The 23,681-nt window shown below is 36.8% G+C and overlaps 1 long non-coding RNA gene across 1 annotated transcript; it reads left to right on the top strand.

Annotated features, from left to right (window-relative positions):
• Window positions 1–20,457: 20,457 nt before the first annotated feature.
• LOC125191806 lies at window positions 20,458–21,126 on the top strand. Its single transcript, XR_007171251.1, has 2 exons — window positions 20,458–20,608; window positions 20,807–21,126. It is a non-coding gene; the product is annotated as an uncharacterized LOC125191806 (long non-coding RNA).
• Window positions 21,127–23,681: the final 2,555 nt, after the last annotated feature.

The following is a 23,681-nucleotide window of genomic DNA, read 5'->3' as shown; positions in this document are numbered from 1 at the left end:
TGGGAGAGTCTGAATTGTCATCAAAGTTTGTTTCAAGCGAGTGAAGATGCTTTCTAAGTTGGATTGACCTCTTTTATAGAAGGACAATGACTTACATGACAATGCAACTTTTAAGTAAGAGAGATCTTGATCCAGTTATGTTTTTGTTGCAGTGGGTGCAATTAATGCTCAACTATTGTTTTATGGTTGATGTTTAAGGCATCTTAGTATTAAAATAATATAAGTGCAACAAAGTTTGAGTATTCAACAACACATCAACTTCTTAATCATTGAATGATAAAGTATTTATGGCTCTTAGTCTTAAGGCCAAGAAAATACTTAGCAATTGTTCGAACTGATCTAGACTATCAAGATTTTAACATTTCGTTAAATAGCTTGAGAGTTGAGAAAGTCTATTTGATGCACTATGAGTTAGAATCATTTGATTTTTCAAGAGATTCAGAATACTTATAGAAGTGCAACATAGAAAGACTAACAAGTCCCAATGGTTTACACCATAAGGAGACGAGTAAAGGGTTATGATCAGTAGTGGGAGTCTAATCTCTATTAACGAATCCAAACATGCATCTAATGAATGAGATAGTTATGCAAGAAGGAATCGAAGTCTTTCTAAGACAAGTTTGATTAAGTGATGAGTTGTACTCATTAAAATCTTATCATTGATGGGATAAGCATTAAAGAAACTACCAACGTCAGTACCTTCTACAAAACACGAGTTGTGGACTAGAGCGTCTCTAGTCTAGCACATCTCAAGGTGTAATGTTGTTCCAACACTTGTTGGAAAGGTGTCCAAGAAATTGGAGTTGAGTACAGAGGTATGTTTTAAGGTTGTCCCAAATGATGTAAGGTTATAAGTTCTGTAAGCTTCAAAGATATAATTTTTGTATAAAGATCAAGAGATGAACTACAAGCCTAACAGCATGATAACTCTCAAAATAAAGAGAGAGATATCGGGTTTTCCACATTACCAAGAAGTCATACCATTAGAAACTTTTGCACTAATAAAATCAACTTCAGTACCTAAGATTGTAAGAACCATATCGTAGTGGGAGCGTTCCACTGGAACACAACAAGTTCATGGGTCTAAGAGTGTCGTAAGACTCGGTATTAGATTAACTTGAACATAATCCCTTTAACTACAATGTAGCATTGGTTATTTTGGATAATCATCTTTGAATAGGTGATAGATTCCATATTACAATCTAAGATAGACAACATGTTTTACAAGACTTGCAATACTACCTACAGGCTGTGTCAGTCAGTGGGAGCAAGTATCTTTGCAAGTGTAAATATGGATCTCAAATGGCTAAACAATGACAATGGGTTATGCCTAAAGAGAATTTTCTTCTCGCTATCGTTGTGCCAGGATTTATTCGATTCTATTGTCTATTAGAACTTACATTAATTAGAATGTATATAGTATGATTGTCAAGACATCCTTCTATAAATAGAAGTCTTGAGGAAATCATCTACTAGAACATCCTAATGGCTATGTAATTAAGGGCAAGAAACGCATGATTGGAAGCTTATAAAGACCTTCGTGGTCTTTGGCAAGCATCTAAATCAGAGTATATGTGTTTTATCAAAATTGTCAAATATTTGGAATTTGACTTATGTCCTTAATAGTGCTTGTAAGAACAAGGAAGTTTAAAGTGCATTACATATGGTATTATTGGTACTCTACCATGATGAAATCTACAAAAGTTGCAAACAACTAAGATTGACATCTGGCATAGGAAACTGGTTGTCTGCCTAGTTTAAGATAAAGGATTTAAGAGAAACAAATTACATTCTTAGCATCTAAGTCCTTTTAAGATTTCTAGAAAGAATGTTGAGATTCTCTTAGGAATCCTATATCTACACATTGCTTGGAACATTTTAGCATTAGAAATTCTATGAAAAGGTTTATACATTTCAAGATGGAATTGTCTTGTCTAGTCAAGTGTCGTTTGACGCTTAGTGAGATCAAGAATTATGAGACTAGTTTCGGAGATAGTTGTCTCATGTATGCTATAATGTGTACTAAGTTTGATATTAGTTGTGCTTATGCATGAAAAACGTATATCATATTAACCATGGTAAAGGACTTTGAATGAGGTAAAGAGTATACCATAGTACTTGAGAAAGACTAATTGCTATATTCTAGTTTACCAGTCATTAATGTAATGTCCTTGGGGTTACACTGACTTAGTTTTATGACTAATCAGTGATCGAGTAAGTCATCCTCTGAATATGTGTTTACTTTAGGAGTATCTTCCTAATAGCTTTAATCATAAGTTTGAGTATGCCTATGAGTATTACATTTGGAGTATGACTCTAGTGAAGGCTAACTCAAAGGACACACGAGCAAATAAAGCTACGCAATCACATAGAGAGATGAAATTAAATAAGAATCAAGTATGCAGCAAAGACATTATGGTGGAAAAGATATGATCAGAGAACAACCAAGCAGATTTTTCACATAAAATGTCTTTGTAGCAACATGTTTAAACATGATGTGAAATGAATGATGGTTCGATATATCTAGTACCAATACCTGCTTTGTGTATAAGTGGGAGAGTTTTTGGTAGTGGGTATACTCGAAAGCATGATTCGAGAAAGTTTCGCTTGAATAGAATCTTGCTTGTATACGTAAAACTCAATAATTCACTTTTAACCCGATTCAGTATTATTCGAGCAGTTTCGCACGAATAGAATCAATATATTATTACATTGTGTTTGCTTGTGCGTTTAGAAGATGTTTTATAAACATTTGAATGTATAGGAAGTAAACAAAGTCTAAGTCTTTTGCTTAGTAGACTGGTTGTGGGCGTCGTCCACTTTAAGGTAACACAGATCGGTTCTATGCAATGCTTTGCAAAAGAAAAGGAAGAATTTCACAACCCAGATAGGCTTAGACTACCTATGGTGAAAGGTTGCAATGTCAGTCCGATTATTTCTATGCCTTTCTGAAATAAGATGACATTGGTATGGTATAGCACTGAATGGATCTAACAACAAGACGTATCTTTATGTTATCTACTAAAAAACTAGGTCTTGATAAATAACTATTTCTTAATCAAGCATACAGTATTAATTATGCACTACTTTGACTTATCAAATGGTGCGGTTTTTTCGCAACCCAATAATCCTGATATATTGGGTAGTGGTGATTAATATCTAGTGGTGCTAGGATTGCTATTATGTTGAATCGTGCGTGAGGTGAGTCTCATTTGATAATGTCCTCAAGGGGAGCTTGAACAATTATGGAACCCTCTTCACTATTAATGTGGTGATCACGAAGAAGGATGGAGGCATTATATGTTGTGGGGGCTTGATCACGGCAATCACCGAACATTTGGAGGTTTCTTTCGCCTGTTTGACGGAAGATTGAGGGGAGCGCTTTATCACCTATGAGGTGCTCTTTTCGGTGGGGCTATTGAAGACCGACTATTGGGGTCAAGGATTTTTCCTACAAGTGGCAGGGGATCACTTCCCCGTTCCAATCCCGCAGTTGACCAATGTCGATGTTTGGGCAAACCAAGTCAATTGGACGTTCAACACCCCGGCGCACCGAAGAGCCATTAAGACCAACCCCATCAATGGGGAGTTTAGGAAGAGGAATGTTCCGGCTCGCATACCCATCTTTGAGGCCGATGATGACTCTCCCTTCGATATTATTGATCACTACAATGAGGAAGGGTAGCATTCGCACGCCCAAGAGAGTGAAGTGCCGCTACCACCGCCGCCCCAACATCGCCAAGAAGCGGAGGAAGAGGAAGTAGAGGGCCATCGCCGTCGGACTCGAACAAACCGCCGCTGCGGAAGGCCGAACACCGATGATGAGATCCAAGCAAACACCTCTGCCCAACTTGGAGATATCTACTCCTACATGCAAAACGTGTCCAATACTTGGGACACCCGTTGGGCGGAGCAACAAAGGGAGAACGCCTACAACCGCCAAGGATGGACAGCTCAAGGCGATTGGCGCACGGCGGAGCAACAATTTTGGGAGCAGCGACGATTGGAACACGTGCACCGCCGTCGTGAGATTGAAGAGCTCCAAAGGATGGCGGTCGAGGCTCGACAAGAGTGCCAAACAATGAGTGGCGACATCGGTTATCTTATTGGTGCATTCGACGATCTCAACGCCCGTTTCCCTCCTCCTCCTCAAGATTGAAGAAGTCAAGCTCAATGACTTTAAATGAGCATTTGTACCATATATTTGGATGTTTTAAGACAATTTCTTTTTAGTTTTTTGACAATTTTTGCTTTAATTCTAAGTATTTTTGGTTTTAGTTTAAATTTGGTGCGTTGAAAAATTTTCGCAGGTTCAAACCTCTTCGTGGTGACCACCGCATGCGCTGCGGCGGTCCGGAGCCTGCTCGCTGGAACAATCTGGAGCTGCGCGGCGACCGTCGGACATGCCGCGGCGGACCGCCACCTGGGCACAGTTACCAGCACGATTTTTTTGAAAATTTTCGAAATTTCACCCCGTCAAGCCTCGACGCGAAATTTTTCAATGTACGTTTTTTTTCCAGTAGTTTACTCACGTCCCTACCAACCCTACAAACTTATTTTACACTTTGTTGTAAATAAGTTTGGGGGGATGAAGTAGTGGACCGTGAGTTTAGGTTTTGTTTTAAGGTTTTCTTTTTATTTTAAAGTTTTTGCTTTTGTTTTTCAAAACCCCGTAGGAGAATTTTGTGTTCTAAAGATTTTTTTCTTGAATCCATGTCGTGAACTAAACATGAAGAACTTTGAAACACGCGTGCTTAGGGACACACTTTAGATCGAGTTGCCGATGATATTACATTCCATCTATGTTTAAGTGTGGCTTAACGTTTTGATTTGATGGCTTGGTGAAAAGGTGCATAATTAGTGAATTGCTTGTTCGCCTTGAATCATACTTATACCTTGTGAGGATTTGAGCCTAAATTTCATTCTTGTGTGATTTATCTGCATGCATGTATATGTTTCTAGAACTTGCTCTTAGTCTTGCCTAAGTTTACATAATTTTTAAGTTGATATAGGAGGATGATTGGCCATATTTTCTAGCCTACTTTTATCCAAAATTTTTCCCTCTCAAATTTTATTTTCCCTTTGGAGCCAATTTTGAGCCTTTAAGCCTTTTCTTTGGAAGCCTACATAGTGGGGATAATTCCTTAGGTTAGCTAGTTTTGCATATCTTATTTTGTAAAGGAATTGGAGAGATACGAAAAAAAAGAGTGTAAAAAGTAGTGTGCTTGAATGTAAAGAAAAGTACAAGTTGTGAAATAGAAAAATTCCAAGTATGTGTTTAATCTTAAAAAGGATGTGTAAGAAAAAAAAAAGAGAAAAAGTGTGAAAGGTTGTGAATAATAAATGAAAATCAAAGGTTTGGAAAGTGAGTTGAAGGAGAAAAATAAATAAAGTGTTAAAAGTGGTTTGGGTTTAGACAAGTGAATTCACTTTAACTCTACTTGGGATATTTTATTTTTAGTCACTTTTTAGCCAAATTAATATTCCTCACCTATCAAAGAGCCTATATTACAACCAAAGATAAAGACCTTTCGGACTTTTGATGCTTAATCACATCTAGTAGAGGAGGGATTAGACTTTGAGCAAGCCTATGGTAAACTTTGCATGATGCATGATTTGAGTGCTTATGTACACATTACCTTCATACACTTTGAGAGTGAGAGAACACTTCCCATCTTTAGAAGTTTGCCACATGTGAGGGCTTGAATTCAAGGTGTTCCACGAGTTAGTAATGAAAGTGCACTAATAAGTCTTGCTTGATTGGATTGCATTAATACATGCTTAATCTGCTCTTTCATCTTTTGAGGCAATTATGACTTCTAGTCCTTGTGCATTCAGTGCGTCTATTTTTGTATCTTTAATGTTTTGTTTGAGGACAAACAAAAATGTAAGTTTGGGGGAGTTGATATGCTCGTTTTTTATGTCAAATTCACTCTACACGTCCATTATTTGCATATTTTGTCAATTTTGGTATTTTGACGTATTTTGTGAGAAAAGTACATAATTGAGCCCAAAAAGGGAGTCAAAACGCGAAGTCTAGAAATCGTAGTCACACGGCGACCGACGACCGCCGCGGAAATGTGCGGCGACCGCCGGCGCCCGACGGGCAGAGCAATGCAGCGGTCCGCCTCGGAAAAATACACTTGGAAGAGAAGTCTCGCCCGACGACCGTCGGAAGAACAGACTCTCTGGACTCCAACGCGGCGACCGCCGGCCAAGGTGCGGCGGCCCGCCGGAGAAAGGCGGCGAATCCGAGATGCCCTAGATTTGCTCCAAAATTTACCATATTTTGAAGATAGTTTCCTTCTAAAACAAGGAATGGATTTCCCCTATAAATAAGCCCTCAAGGTTCATCAAAAAGGGAGAGCTTCTACTTGCAAAATAATTCATAGAGATCAAAAGCTAGAGTGTTTCACTTGTGCAAGGAGTTGGAGATGGATTTCAAGAACATCAAGAATGACAAGGATTCAACCTACGGTTTTATTTGCTTTAGTTTTATGTTCAAATTTTCTTCCTTTCAATCTATGTGTTTAGCTTATTTCCATTATGTGTAACTAAACTCATAGGATTCTAGAGATGTGTTAGTAACGACTTTGGTTATACAATTCCTTTTTCTATTTAATATCCATTTTGTTTTCACTTTGTTTCTTCCCTAAGTAATTTTGATGCTTCATGATTGAGTGATACAATCGTGTATGATTTAATATAGCTTGCTTCATAACTGTGAGAGAGTTCTAGCGAGTTAGATCCACTTAGTAGACGCTACAGTTAGCTTCCCTTAAAACGACACTGTTAATTGAGAGTGAGGACTTTTCAAGGGTCTTAGGAGCTATTTGGAGTTACGTGTTAGGATTGACAACCCTAATCTTGTAATCAACGTTTGCATCGCATGAGCATAAGCTAGGTGACTCGTCTTATCAAAGTAATAACTGTGCTAGGGTATTGTAGTTTGGAAATTGTATAATCACAACCGTGAACGCACATCCCTGGGATTCCCTTATCTCTATCGATTGTCTACGTGTTTTGCTTGCATTTAGTTGTTAATTGTTTTCATATATTTTTTGTTTTCAAAGTTTTCAAAATCTCTTGATCTTCCAGATAGTAATCTAGTTCTAGTAGAGGATAGAAACTTTATGTTTGCCTTTCCCGTGTTCGATATTCGGTACTGACCTTTAGCTATACTATATATACTCTTTATACTTGCAGGTTTATTTAGTGTTAAAAAATAGTGCATCAAGTTTTTGGCGCCGTTGTCGGGGAGTACAATTCACTTTGGAGTGATATCTTCAAACGGATTTTACTAATTTGGAATTTACTTGGTTTCAGTTTTAATTTTAGTTTTTAATTTGTTTTGATTCTTGTAAGTTTTGTATGCGAACGCGCTCTGGGAAGGACAACCTAGAACCGCTTGATTTAGAACTTGAATGAACTCGTAGGAAAATAAGGAGTGAAAAAGGATCAGGATCGATGGGTGACAAAACGGAACTCGAAAAATTGCAGGAGATGGTCAAGATGTTGATGGACGAGAGAGATGCGGAAAGGGCAGCCCGAGTGGCGCTGGAGAAAAAGAACAAGGAAACACTACCCGTGATGAAAATGTTCAATCATGGGAACAAGAGATGAAAAGAGCATTCAAGACCTTAACCCACAATACTAAGTAATCTAGCAAAGGGAAGTAAGGTTCCAATCCATCAAAGATGGATGCGGTTGGAGTTGAGATCGGAAAAGGTACAAAATGAACTTGAGATGCTTGTTTGGCTAAGACAAAGGGATCATATTTCGGGTACTCCTTCAAAATATTCACTTCTGTAATTTTGTACTTTAGATGAACAATTGTACCACCGCGTGGAGGCGGAGCCAGATTATACCACACACAGTTGAACCAGAAAACTTTCTTTATTGGTCTTGCATGATATTCCACCTCCACTACTTCTTTTAAAATTCCATAGAAGTCATCCTCGTCATAGTTGTAATTTGACCCTCTGACACCCCACTGTTGACTTGTTGACTGTGGATTTACTCTTTCCATAAGAGTTTATGTGGAATTTATATCCATTGACAATACAAGCATTATAACTCGTGGCTCGGATCAATGGTCCTTTTGATAGATAGTACATATGACTATCACGAGGCAAGTTATTTTGGTCTTGTATACCAAATACTTAGTGAATAAATTACATCTATGTGACAATTTTTGTGAATAAATTACAAACACTTGTTCATGCTTATGCTCTCGCTAGACTCCAGGAGATGTCTTCTCCGGCAAGGGAGGGTATTCTCAAGGTCCTAAACGTGTTAGTCCGGGCATTGTGAGTGGTGAATCCAACGGATCTCATACCTCCCCTTTACTTCCTACTCCTATAGTGCCTAAATTTAAGAATAGGAGGTATCTGACCCATAAGGAAATGGTTGAGAAGAGAGCCTAAGGTATTTGCTATGGCTGTGATGAAAAATTTGATAGAGGCCATAGATGTGTTAAGAAACTATTGTACCTATTGGAAATGGAGGATGGTATTATAGAAACAAATTCTGATGTTGCTCATGAAGATATTGATGAAACTGCAGAGGATGAAAATCCTCTTATTTTGATCCATGCCATAAGTGGCTCTTCTTCTAGGGGATACAAAACTATGAGGATTACAGGGAGGGTAGGCCAGAAGTCTCTGCATATTCTCATTGATTCTGGTAGTACACACAATTTTTTGGATATTCAATTAGCTAAGAAGTTGGGATTTCAACTCACAAGAGTGAAACCTGTGATGATGGATGTTACAGATGGTAACAGCTTGGAGTGTGATTCAAGGTGTAAAGGCTTAAAATGGGTACTGAGGGGTGCTACCTTCACTACTGCCTTTGGAGAATTGTGATATGGTCTTAGGAATCCAATGGCTGGAAACTTTGGGTGCTATTCAACGGAATTTTAAAACTCTAACTATGGATTTCAAACTGAATGGGAAGAGATATGTATTGAGAGGAGGTCAAGTGAATCGTGATGTGGAAGAGATATGTATTGAGATATGTATTGAGAGGAGGTATCTGAGAAAGAGATGGATAAATTACTCTCACAGAATGATGGCATTCAATTATCTTGTATTCAAGTGAACAAGGAAAATCATTCTGAACTGTTGTCAATGACCAATGCAGATGATTCCTCTCAACCTATACCACACATTATTCACACCTTTATTGAGAGTCAGACTGAGGTTTTTGTTGAACCTACTACACTTCCACCTCTGCGGTCTCATAATCACAAGATTACTCTTACACAAGATGCTTCTCCAGTTAACTATAGACCTTACAGACACTCGGCTATACAGAAAAACATCATTGAAAAACAAGTGGTTGAATTGTTGCAACAAGGTTTTATCCGACCAAGTACAATCCCATTTCCTCTCCTGTAGTACTTGTGAAGAAGAAGGATGGGACTTGGCAGATGTGTGTGGACTATAGGCGATTGAATAAGCTGACTATTAAATATAAGTACCATATATTCCATTGATTGAGGAGCTACTGGAGGAGTTACATGGAGCCACTATTTTCTCCAAGATCGATCTTAGGTCTGGTTACCACCAAATTAGAATGGAGTCGAAGGATATTCACAAAACTGCCTTCAAAACCCATGATGGCCATTATGAGTTTGTGGTGCTGCCATTTGGACTCACCAATGCTCCAGCGACCTTTCAAAGTTTAATGAATGATATTTTTTGACCTTATTTGCGAAAGTTTGTGTTGGTTTTCTTCGATGATATATTGATTTACAGTGGAGACTATGAGACTCACCTTCTACATTCGAAGCAAGTCTTTACTAAACTTAAGTAGCATTCACTCTTTGCCAAACAGAGTAAATGTGAGTTTGCGAAGGAAAGGATTGAATACTTAGGCCATATTATCTCTCGGGAAGGGGTGGCAACTGATCCTAAGAAAATTAAGGCTATGCAAGAGTGGCCTATACCAACTGATGTTTCTAAACTCAGGGGATTCCTTGGGCTTACTGGATTTTACAGGAAGTTCATTCATAATTATGGAATAATTAGTCGGCCTCTCACTGACTTATTGAAAAAGGATCCATTGGAGTGAGGAGGCTGAGCGGGCTTTTCTCGAGTTGAAAGAGGTTATGTTGTCTCCTCCAGTCCTGGCTCTTCCGGATTCCTCACTTCCATTTATCGTTGAAACCGACGCTTCAAGTTATGGTATTAGTGCAGTACTGATACAACAAGGGCATCCTCTTGCTTTTATAACTAAATCTATTTCTCCTAAGCACAGACTTTTCTCAGTCTACGATAATGAATTATTAGCCATTATTTTTTCGGTGACACACTGGCGCCACTATTTGAGCAATCAACCTTTTGAGGTGAAAACTGATCATAAACCTTAGCTCACCTACTCAACCAGAGACTCTCTACCCCTGGCCAGCTGAGTTGGTTATCCTAACTCATGGCTTTCGATTTTGAAATCATTTATAAAATGGGTACTGAAAATGTTGTGGCATATGCTTTATCTAAGATTCATTCCTCTGACTACCATCTCTACTGACTTGTATCCACTAATTGAGGCTACTTGGAGCTCTGACTCTCAACTGCAGACCTTGGTTCAGGAGTTGCAGCAAGACCCGGGGAAGAAATCTAAGTTTTCTTGGTTGGGAAATCAGCTACGGAGGAAAGGTAGATTGGTGGTGGATGATGATGAGAACTTGAGGATGAAGCTCATTCAATTATTACATGATTCTAGTGCTGTTGGCCACTCAGGTATATTAGCTACATACAAGAGACTTATTGCTCTGTTTTATTGGCCTCGTATGGAAAAGCATATCAGGAAGTATATCGGTGAATGTGATGTATGTCAATGCTTCAAGTATGACAATAGTGCATACCCGGGATTATTACAGCCCCTGCCCATCCCTGTTGAAGCATGGTCTCAAGTCAGCCTCGATTTTATAGAGGGTCTTCCATTATCTTTTGGAAAATCTACTATTTTGGTTGTGGTAGATCGGTTAACTAAATATGCTCATTTTTTAGCCTCACCCAACCTTACACGGCCTTAACCGTGGCTCAGGCATTCCTTGACTATGTATTCAAATTGCACGGCCTTCAAACCATTCTCATCAGCGACAGAGATAAGGTCTTTATGAGCAACTTTTGTTCGGACTTCTTTAAACTTCAAGGGGTGGAATTGCACATGTCCACGGAGGTGGAAAAACGGAGGTGGTGAATAGATGCTTGGAGACTTATTTACGTTGCATGTGTGGTGATCAACCTACTATGTGGAGTAAGTGGTTGAGCTTGGCTGAATTTTGGTACAACACTTCGTTTCATTTGGCCATTAAGACTACGCTCTTTGAAGCTCTATATGGGTATCCTCCACCGGTTCATATACCCTATTTTAAGGGATCATCAGCAGTGCATGATGTGAATGTGAGCTTGGTAACTCGGGATGCAATGATCGAAGTCTTGAAGCACCATCTGCTGCGTGCACAGCAACGTATGAAGCAGCAACGTGATAAACACCGTTCAGAGAGGAAGTTCGCCATAGGGGACTGGGTTTACTTGAAATTACAGCCATATCATCAGAATACCTTACGCGATCGTCAGTTCCAGAAGTTGAGCCCTCGTTACTTCAGACCATTCAAGGTGGTGGATAAATTTGTGAAGTTGCATACAAAATCTAACTCCCACCAGACTGCAAAATCCATCCTGTCTTCCACGTTTCTCAGTTAAATAGGATGATGGGGCCTCTATCTCAGCTCAGCTGCAGGGTACCTTACCAACGGTGGGGAATTCAACCTTCCTTGAGCCGGTTCAGATTCTGGAGCATAGGTTGGTAAAGAGAGGCAATCACCCAGCTATTCAGGTTCTTGTTCATTGGGCAAATTCTTTCCCGGAGCGATTTCCTCATTTTAAACAATGAGGTCGAGGTTGATTTTGAGGAGGGGAGATTTGATTCGTGGAAGAACTTCTCAATAAGCGCACGAGGGAATCAAGTTAAATAAGTGTGCATGGTTACATGCACATGTGGATTGAATGGGATGAAATCAAGCCGTGAGCGCGAAATAGAGAATAGTTAGTTAGTTAGTTAGTTAGTTAATTTATTGCTGAGTTGTGATGTAGAGTACGCATGCTCAATATATGAGCTGCATTTTCCTATTGTATTGTTTTATGATTGAGAATTAATGCAAAACTTCCCCTCTTCTACTCCAATAGTCTCTTCGCGTAGGTGCGATTCCGGTCGCCGTCCCTGGCGACCCCAATCTCATACCACGCCTCTTGTCAGATGAGAAATCGAGACAAACAATGGATCCAATTGAGTGTGTGTGGAGCTTAAAAAGAAAACAATCTGCCTCCTCTCTTAGTGGAAATAGGATTCGATGTGGAAAGGGAATCGAATTTGTTGCAGTTTTCTTCTTCTCTGTTCTCTATTTTCTTGGTGACTATGAACAAGAGTGTGTTTGAGTGAGGACGGCTAGGAGAGAAAAGATTAGGGTGAAATAACTGATTGGGGAGTAATTCCTAGTAATTGATTGCGATAATTGCATGAGTAAATTGAATTGATTGCTGATTGATCTAGTTTGATTTGAAAGAGTTTTGGAGCAAATTGGAAGTCGTATGGGACAATGCTGGCATTAAAACAAAAGGGAGGTAAACTCCCTAGGCTCAAGGGCTTGTTCACTTGGGCAAGTTGGGATAGGATTTCAATTAATTAGCTTTAGCCCAAAATTACTTTTCAATAATTGAACTTTCGTACTTTATTTAAATTCGGTTTACTTTGTTGTTTTATTTAAATTTGTACTCAACACGAATAAGAGTCACATAAATAAATCTAAGGAAAGGAATTATTAAAATTCAAATTGCGATTTCACCCTCACAATTTCAAACTCGATATTCTAGTTATCTCATGCCTTGGTAATAAATTCCAACCATTCGAATAATAATTAAATTCATCAAGGATTAATTATTCAAAAAGTCACGTCACATATTCAACGAAGTTGACTAAGTCAACGCACAGTCAAAACTCCAACTCAAAACTAGGTCACAACAATAATCAAATAACCAAAATTTACTTGCCAAATAATCCACGAACTTCACGACATTAATAGTATTAATTGCAAAAAATTTAGAGTTCGAAAGTTAGGGTTCAAAAAGTGGGGCGTTACAGTATCGGGAGATACAGTGAACGCGAGGGAGAAATGACGAACACATGTGCTAGACAAAGAGGCTTTGTAATTTATTGAAGAGTTTAGAGTGAGGGTTTTGTGGAAGGAAAAAACAGTAAAGAGGATGAAGAATGTGGCGGCGATTATCAACCAGCTCAAGGTGGTGTAGGCTTGACACGGAGGAATCAAGGTGCGACTATGCAGACATGGGTAGCATTTACTAGAGAGAGGGCTTGAGTCTTGAGCGTTAAGGAGTTAGCTTCAAATTGTAGGGATGAGATTTCGACATTAAAGGTTGATCGAAATGCTAGGTGCACTCGAAAGAGGGCCTAGCCTATTATAGTGACATCCCTAGCCATGTTTGAGGTGCATATAGATAAGCAGATTCACTAGGTGATATCCCACAATTCATTGTAATTGGATCCAAAGCACTATCCTCCCAATCCTATGTGAACTCGTTTGTTACTAGTTTTGTTCATTTCCATTGTTTACTTCTTTGCATTTAGATCTTAGATAAAAACCAAAAACACCTCCACTTTAGTCTAGATGGTATTTAACATCACATCATGGTCCTCGAGTTGACCGCTTAGTCTTTGGGGATCGATATTTTGAACTTGCCACGCACTATAAAACCCTGTACACTTGCGGGTGAGATTTGAACCAAAAAAGTAGTTCGAGTCAGGGTATCTTCATTGCATTTGAATTCATATTTCATATGTTGTTCTTGTGGGCTGTCCTTAATAGAATGAAGATTTTAATCTAATTCACATTTTTATAAATTATGATAAGAACTTTCTTAAAATGGAAAAATGATTCAATTATGAGGGAGCGGATGGAGTAATTGCTAAATATCTCTAAACATTATCTTCGTAATGTCTAGGACTCTTGGTAGAGCTCGTGTGCCATGCGGTCGAGTGTCAGCCTCAGTGGTCTGTGTGGGCTCGGTTTGGTAATTGCTGGATCTGTATCAAGCTGCACTGTTTAAACTTTAAAACCCATGCCTGGATTTAATGAATGTTTCCTATCTGGACTATTAAAAACACATGCGTGGCTTTAAAATATAACTTAATTGGACCTCGTTTCATTTTACTATTGGGTCTAGGCGTGAGACAGCGAAACCCACTTGTCTAATCATGAGCTTATTCGAGTTAGTCAAATTAAACCAGGCTATGGCATTGTGGTACTGGTAGGTGGAAATCATATGCACCAACACAATCAATGTACATTTGTTTGGGTTAGTACTCCCTCCGTCCCATTAGTAATAAAATATTTGTTTTCTGATATGAAATTTCATAATTTTATTTTTATTTCAAAAAGTATTATATTTTTAATGGAACAACCTAAAAAGAAAAATATTTCATTTTTAATAAAACATAAATAGTATATCATTCATAGTATTAAGTCGAGAATCTCGATAAAGTTATTTCATAAGTATATGGGCACTGAGCCATATGCGTTCACTTGCATCATCGCATGTGATTGTTGGCTAATTTTTGTGTTGCTGGGCGTGAGACAGCGAAACCCACTTGTCTAATCACGAGCTTATTCGAGTTAGTCAAATTAAACCAGGCTATGGCATTGTGGTATTGGTAGGTGGAAATCATATGCACTAACACAATCAATGTACATTTGTTTGGGTTAGTACTCCCTCCGTCCCATTTTTTATAGTGGACCTCATATTCCACTAACTCATTCGTACTCACATTTTATTATAAAACTAATACTTTAAAAGTAGAACCATTCCACCAACTTTTTCAACTCACTTTCCATTACATTTCTTAAAACCCGTGCTGGGTCAAAGTATGTCAAAATTTAGGGGATGGAGGTAGTAATATGTGCTCCCATTCAACTGCATGTATTTAGCTAAATATCAAAACTTAAATTTCAAAATGTCTAAAACTTTATGTATTTTACTTTTACACGCTATATCAAAAATAATATCCCGAAATAGATTTTGAAAGTAAAAGCATTGCCGTTCAGTGTACACCACCACCTACCATCTGTTTCCAACGTGACACATTGATTTTGTATTTTTTGTAGACCTCAAAAGTATGTTTCAGGATACATACTCCAGATTATGACACTTTAATTTCTAAATCCAATTGATAAAATTTAAATGAGCAAATTAAACAGATTTTCATGTGATCGAGTTGAACTAAATTTTCTCTGACCCTCTGATATACTGTATTATTTTAATTAGGAATCAGGCCAAATAATCTTTATTCTTTTATAGTAATAATTATTTTATGAAAAAAGGTTATTATCCTTTTATAATGAGTAGGTCAGAAAGGCTCAATTATTGACAAAATTAAAAAACTTAAAAAGGTTGAAGTAGAGAAATATAAAGGTCGTATTTTTCGTTTTCCATATCCAAAATTATATTCGAGGGGAAAATTTAACGGAAAGTTGGGTTTTTGAGTTACAAGATATCATTCCAATCATTGCCAATAAAATAAATCATTACAATCTTAATCTTTATATTTGAAATTTTCTTTTAACTACCGATAATGGTTTGATTACCACCACCAAAATAACTTTCATTCATGCTTGGCAGCACGACAACCTAATTACATAGATTAGGTGCATTCTAGACTAAAATTTATTGACCTAACCAATTAACTAATCATTATATTGGTACTCTATGTGACGATGTAAGAACCACAATAACGTTGAAACGATATAATGTTATACTAACTCCGTCAAAAAAATAAAAAATTATTATTTTAGTTCGTCCATTAATTAAAATCATACCAATTCTAAATATAAAACTTTTAAATACATATTGATCATACACGTCATTCTAAAGGTGGACGCTATAATTCATTAACATTACTTTAATCATTTTTTCTACTTTTTTCTTATTTTATCAAATTAATTGCACATTAAAACTCATGTCACTTATAATTTTATCTATTTTATTGGACGGACGTAGTATTTTGTAGGATGATATATCAATCGTTTATTAATTATGAGACCAAGTTAATGTGAATTGATGTTTGTCAACCATAATTTACCTGCTATTATATGCTGATCAATCAATTCAAAATATGCAGTTATCTTAACCGAACCCAACAAGACATGGTTCACGAGGCACTTAAATAATCAGTTAATATTTTTATTTTAACAAGTGGCGGAGAAATACTAATTAATATTACTACTGCTATAATTTATCAAATTAGTCATATTCCCTATTTTAGTCGAAGCTAGTATTAGATTTAGAGTTTGACAAAGTATGGTTTAGCCATAAAGAAATGTTATAAGTGTGACAGATGGACAAAGGTTTTCTTTATTTTTTTAAACATATTGTATCAAGTCCTGATTATCCACTCCATTTCGTTAAAAAAAAATTAATAAAAAATGCCTATGCTTTACTTGGTCTTGCATTAATTAAGGCCATGCGTCGTCATGTTTCGTGGGAGTATGATTTTATTCATTTATTGGTAATAAAATATCCCCACATGAAGTAGTCGTGTTAAGCATGGTTGTGATGAAAATGAACAGAGGGGCTGGTCTGTTCAATTATTTGTAACTATCCACCTAAGTTTAATGATTTATATCACTAATACATAGTCTCTCCATCCTAGTCTATGTAGAGTATTTTTATTTTAAGACTTTAATGATTTATGTCACTAATATATATATAGTCTCTCCATCCTAGTCTATGTAGAGTATTTTTATTTCGACACGGAATTTTATACTCTTGTAATGTTATTTTGTAAATTAAATGAAGAGAATAAAGTAAGTAAGAAAGAAAAAGTAGGAAGAATGATATTTTTATTTTTAGAAATGTGACAGTTAGAGCGAAATGTCCTAAAAATGAATATGATTCAACTAGCGTGACACGGAGGGTGTAGTTAACAAATCAGAGCAAATTTGGGGACTTGAATATAATCATTGACGCGTACTTATTTATGACTATATAAATGATACTCCATTCGTACTATATAAATATGAGCAGTAGGTATGACACGGGAATTAAGATAAAATTGATAAAGTAAGAGAGATAAGGAGAACGGTATGGTACAGTAAGAGAGAGGATGGGGATAGTAGTTAAAGTATTGTTAGTGGATAGTGAGACCTACATTATTAAATTATTATAACTTTTCAAAAAATGGAATCCACATAGTTTTGTGGGACGGACGAAAATGGAAATTGCACATATTTTTTATCGGACGGAGGGAGTAAAACATAAACGAGGATAATAATGAATTAATTGCGAACAATTTTTAAGTTTTATAATCCCTATTTTCCATTAAAAATGAAATGTTTTCCTTTTTCGATTGTCTCATTAAATATTAAACGTTTCCTAATATAGAAACAACACCATTTCTATGCGCCGAAAATCAAATATTTCATATTTATTGAGACGGAGGGAGTATTTGATTTCAATAACTCGCTTCGTCCCAAATGGATATCACATTTTCCTTTTTAATTTGTCCCACAAAAGATGTCACATTTCCTTTTTTGAAAAAAATTCTTTCTCATATTAATATAAACATATTATTTTTCCCATCACTCAACACACAAAACAACATCTCCTAAAATTCTGTAGTATTAAATAAGTGTTATCTATTATAGGACGGAGAGAATACTATATTTCAAATCAATTCTTCATATAAACTTACCAGGGATATATAAACCCGTCCACTTACATATTTTAGGGTTGTGAAAAACATCATAATCAGTTTAGAAAAATCAAAATACATTACTGAAAGAAAACTATTTGCAAATTTGAATTGAATAGATATATTCGTCTTTGAATACAGCAACAGTTTAATACACCAAATTACAATCAACTATACAAATCTGTTATGAATACTACCTCCGGCCCCCAATATTAGTCTCACTTTGTCTTGGCACGAATTTTAAGAAATGTAATTGAAAGTGAGTCGAAAAAGTTAGTGGATGTGAGTCCTACTTTTATATATTAGTTTTACAATAAAATGTGAGTAGGAAAGAGTTAGAGGATTATGGGGTCCACTACCAAAATAGTAAAAGTGAAATGAGAATATTTTGGAGGACGAACGAAAATGAAAAAATGAGACAAATTTTCAGGGATGGAGGTAGTATAATTTACAGTACAAAAGCTGACTAATTAATGTAGTATGAAATGTGACGTGGCATGGCAATATTAACGTTTGAAAATACTAAAAATGGTGTTTTACAATTGAAATGAAAACATAAATTTGTTGACACGTTATATTTATGATAGGTCACTGTATAGTGATATATGATGCATTATCACTGCAACGAAAAAACTGTTCAAAACATTTTTAATGCCCGTGAGAACGGTTAGAAGCTGAGTGCACGAAGGTGCCATCGAGAACGTCCCTCTTTTCGACTTTAGAGGTGTCAAAGAGGGTTTGGATGCTAAGGAAATACTAATTCTGTTCCACAAAAAATTAAATGTTTTTCTTTTTGGATTATCCCATTAAAAATGAAACGTTTTCTAAAATGGAAAAAATTCTATCTCTACTTTTTTATTTAGCTTATTTTTCTCTCTCTTCATTAACTCACAAAATAACACTACACAAAATCTCGTGCTGATTCTCAAATGTTTCATATTTAAAACATATACTCCGTATTTAATACTCCTTCTGTCCCATTTCATTTGAGACATTTATTTTGGCATGAGTTTTTAGGAATGAAAAAAGCAGAGGGAAAAAGGTAAGAGAAATGATAAAGTAAGAGAAATAGTATTTTTTTGGCAAGAAAGGAACTATCTCACTTATAGTGGCACGACTAAAAAGGAATATGTATCACTTATAATGGTACGGATGGAGTATATTAATATACAATATATTTATTAAATCAATTAAATAGATAATATAAAATTGAGGACATAGGGGGTATATAAATAATACATATACTCCCCTGACCTTTAAATTTTGTCACACTTTGACCAGTCATGTATTCTAAGAAATGTAATGGAAAGTGAGTTAAAAAAATTAGTTGAGAGTGAGTCCTACTTTTATATATTAGTTTTATAATAAAATGTGAGTTGGAATGAGTTAGTGGAATATGAGGTCCACTACAAAAAATGGTAAAAAGTGAAATGTAATAAATTTTGTGGTACAGACGAAAAATGGAAAAATGTGACAAAATTTAAGTGACAGGGTGAGTACTATTTGTTATATTTATATATATAACTGAATTAAATAGATAATATAATTTTCTGTTGTTAAAATATATTTTTCGGTATAAAGTTATACGAAACGGTATAATGTATCGAAGTTTGGTTTATCATACAGTTCGCTATATCGAAAATGGGTACGATAATTCACGCATCCGTCATAAACTCAATCAACTTCAGAAAATTGGTAAATTTGAATCTAGGTAAAACACGAGACAGATACATGAATTTAGAGGATTGAAATCACCGAAAAAATACATGCAACACCACGTACTCCTGGGTTATGGGGAAAATAAGATCATATACTCCCTCCGTTCCATAGTAATAGAGTCATTTAGTCATTTTGGTACGTTCCATAGTAATAGAGTCATTTCTCTTTTTAGTAAAGTCAACACATTTTTCCACACTTACTTTACTCTCTCTTACTTTATTCTCCCTTCAGCTCTCTACCTTTTTCGTTTTCCACTTTACTCTACCTTTACTTAACTCACCTAAACACAATTTTTCTTAATCTCCATGCCGAAAAGAAACGTCTTCATTACTATGGAACGGAGGGAGTACAAAATAGATTTTAATTTAAAAGTATAATAAGACCACCATAACCATGTTAAAAAAAAACATCGTTATAGCTCATAAATTAAAACTGATAACAAGTCAGACTAATATATTTAATAAAGGAAAAGAAATTGGAGTATTTAACTTGAGCACATGCAGTGTTCTTAATCCTACAAGTGAATTAATAATTACTCCCTCCGTCTTAGGTAATTCGTCTCAATTTTTTATTTCTATCCATCCTATATAATTTGTCCCACTTCACTTTTACCATTTTTGGTAGTGGACCCCATATTCCACTAACTCATTCTTACTCACATTTTATTATAAAACTAATATATAAAGGTACAACCCACATTCCACTAAATTTTTTAACTCACTTTTCATTACAATTCTTAAAACCCATGCCTGATCAAAGTGATCCGAATTATTCGAGACGGAGGGAGTAATAAAAAAGGTATGGTTGTCAAACAAAATCAAATAATTGCATAGCAACAAATTTAAGAAACTTTTTACTATTTCATCAATTATGAAAGCATTTAGCCCGTTAATAATAAAATAAACGTTTAATTGATTTATAAATCCCAATAATGGACCACTGTATGCATCAGTACCATCTCCTCCAACTACTTATAAATACACATCAGTCCCTACGCAAATTATTCAAACCTCTCCCAATCAATCAAACAATCGGCAACAATGTCTACGGAGGAGCTTCCGCGGCGAGAGATCCCGGGATCAGTCGGGCTCCCCTTCTTCGGGCTATTAATTAACTGGTTTAACTTCATTTTCCAGTTTATAACGTATACTTTGAAAAAATAAATAATAATAAGTTTGACATTATTTTTCCATGTCCTATTAATATTAATAAGCTTGCCCAACCCGATATTACAGACCCAAGCCGAAGTTTGTTTTAGGATACTTGCAATAAAGAGTAGTATTAATGATATTTTTGTGTTGGGATTTTGGTTCAGCAACATTCAACAAAGTGACCGTTCGGAGCCGAAGGGAGTAAGTTTGTTGGGCGGTTTTGAGCTTGCATATATTAGCTCATGTGTCAGTTAGAAACACACACATTCTACATTCTTGAGCAAGAAGATAGTGTTCAAGTTGGATAAAAAATAGCCATAGCAGATTCGGTTAGTTTGGTTCTGTTCAATCGAGTTTTTGAGCTGAGTCTTTGGTGTTTGTTTGTGGTGTTCTTGTATACCAATCTCCATTTGTAGTTCGATCTATCATCAATAAAATCGTTGCTACAGTTTTCCGTGGATATAGGATTAATCTGAACCACGTACATAGTTGTGTGCTTTACTCGATTTTCATTTGATTACTCATTTGAATTACATTTATTTGGGGATTCTGTGATTACACGAGATAATACTAGCCGGGCGTAATACAACTCAAAGAAGAAATACAAATGGACAAATTGAAACAAAAATTACAACTGTAGTAAATGAAACAGATAAACCGTAAAGAAGGAAATAGCCGAGTCGAGAAGGCCTCTTTCTGCAATACGAGATACGCCCTGGTAGTGCTCTAGGATTGGTGTGTCGTCCCCAAAGATAAAAAGGATAACCTCTCTGATGAAGCAGCACCGCAATCAACAGGGCTCCGGCGAGAGCTTATGATGCTTGTGAATTCTAGTGTTTATTCTCTTGTATTGTGTGTGTACTCAATACTAGAATGACTAGCTTATTTATAGGCTCAATCCACCTGCAGGGGTCAACCATCCTTGATGGTTGTCATCATGGAGAGTCTGTAACCGTTGGGGATTACAAAACGTTATGAATTCTTAAATCCCGGGTGTATCTAGACATGTACATCCTGAAGTGAGTATCAACTTGATCAAGTCTGCAATCAGCTTGATCAGTTCACTGGTCTATGCCAGCTCCAGTCTAATCACATTGCTAGACTTCTTCAGCTTGAACAGGTCACCTGGACTTCCACTAGCTTGATCAGGTCACCGGACTCCGCCAGCCTGATCAGGGCAGTTCTCCAACTTGATCAGGTCGTTGGTCCAAAAAGTAATACCTTGGCGCCCAAAGACCACCCAAAGGATCAGGTCACTGGACACCGCCAGCCTGATCAGGGCAGTTCTCCAACTTGATCAGGTCGTCGGTCCAAAAAGTAATACCTTGATGCCCAAAGACCACCCAAAGAACAAGATCCAAGATCCAAGTCCACGGACACGGGCGTGACGCGGCTCGGCTCGGCACGGCACAGCGGGCAGGCGGCGCGCGCGTATGCGCGAGTTTGGGTTCTTCGACTCAACTTGATCTACTAGAATTTATTAAATGTAGTAGAACACCTAATTTGTACACCTCAAACAGAGACTCTCACTTCCAATGTGGGACAACTAACTATAGTTGATTGCTTCCTACATTCAAGACTCCAAGCTTAGATAAAGCTCAATCGTGCCCAACTTTAATTCACTATTTTTCACTCACCGGGAATCGGATTTGAGAAAGTGAATATACTACGATCATCTACGCGGAACGTAATCCGACGCTGTACCATTTAATTTTGAAGAATTAAATGTCTCTTCACATTTATTATTTGGTCAAATTTCATTGACCTGGTATATAAGCATAAGGATAGGTAGATTTTAGCTTTGAACCTTCCATAGTTAACTCCATCAGATACACAGGCGGCCTAGTAGCGCGATGCTTTAAACTAGTCCCCCACGGCATGCACCGAGACAATGGTGTTAACACTTAAACACCTTAACCTCATCCGTTCTCACGTTTTGTGTCCTTTGCAGCCTTGGACACCACTTTGGATTCATAAGTGTGTAATTGAAGCGGCCAAACTTCACACTTACACAGGTGATTCCTATTCGAGTATCTTTCCCTACTCGGCCTCTTAGAGAACTCAATCTCCTTGAGATCCTTAGGAGTCATTAAAAGTTATAGACTTATCCTCACCACAACGCAAGTTTTCAACACTCTATTGCTCTCTAGGGAATAGATTATAGATGAGTGTTTCACACGAACTCTCATAGCTTAGTTTTCCTATTTAACCAAGTTCATGGGATATCCAGTCATCATGGTTGGATTACCACTATGACAATTCTTTAGTTTGTGGATTTCAAATCCATTCTCTCTAGCAACTTATTCATTTGATCACGGTTAGCGGATCCGCTAGATTATCTATTGACTTCACATAGTCAATTGTAATCACACCTATTGTGATTAAATGTCTCACGGTATTATATCATCGACGAATGTGTCGAGACTTACAGTTATAGAAGCCATTGTTTGCCCTTCCGATAGCAGCTTGGCTATCACAGTGAATCAACATTGGTGGCACTGGCATAGACCAACCTGGAATATCTTCAAGGAAGTTCTTAAGCCATTTGGCTTCTTCCCCAACTTTATCTAAAGCTATGAATTCCAATTCCATGGTTGAACAGGCTATACATGTCTGTTTCATGGATTTCCAAGAGACATCACCACCCCCAATAGTAAAGATGTAACAGCCTGGATTTCTAGGGTATAATAAATACGGCAACTGCTACTTAAGCGAACTTAAAGGCAACAAGAACGTAGACTAGGGTTTCATTTAAAGAGATTTGACCAAGTGTTTAATGACCTATCAAGGAAATAAGTCAACGGCTAAATCACGAAAATCAAGATTTTATAGATAACATAGGCTAAGCTCAAAAGTCAAGGGTTTATTGAAAATCCAACAAAACGCAATATTTCACCATATTCCAATTCAAAGAAATAAGTTCGAATCAACCAAAGATAATAAGTTCCCAAATATTCAGCGGAAGCAATCCAAGAGAAAGCGGAGCCATGTATGAAGACACGACTACACTTAAAGTTCCAAACATCCATTTTATTCGAT

Source organism: Salvia hispanica, chromosome 6 (assembly GCF_023119035.1).
Source record: "Salvia hispanica cultivar TCC Black 2014 chromosome 6, UniMelb_Shisp_WGS_1.0, whole genome shotgun sequence".
Lineage (NCBI taxonomy): Eukaryota > Viridiplantae > Streptophyta > Magnoliopsida > Lamiales > Lamiaceae > Salvia > Salvia hispanica.
The sequence above is the reverse complement of the archived record's forward strand: the minus strand, read 5'-3'. Positions and strand labels throughout refer to the sequence as shown.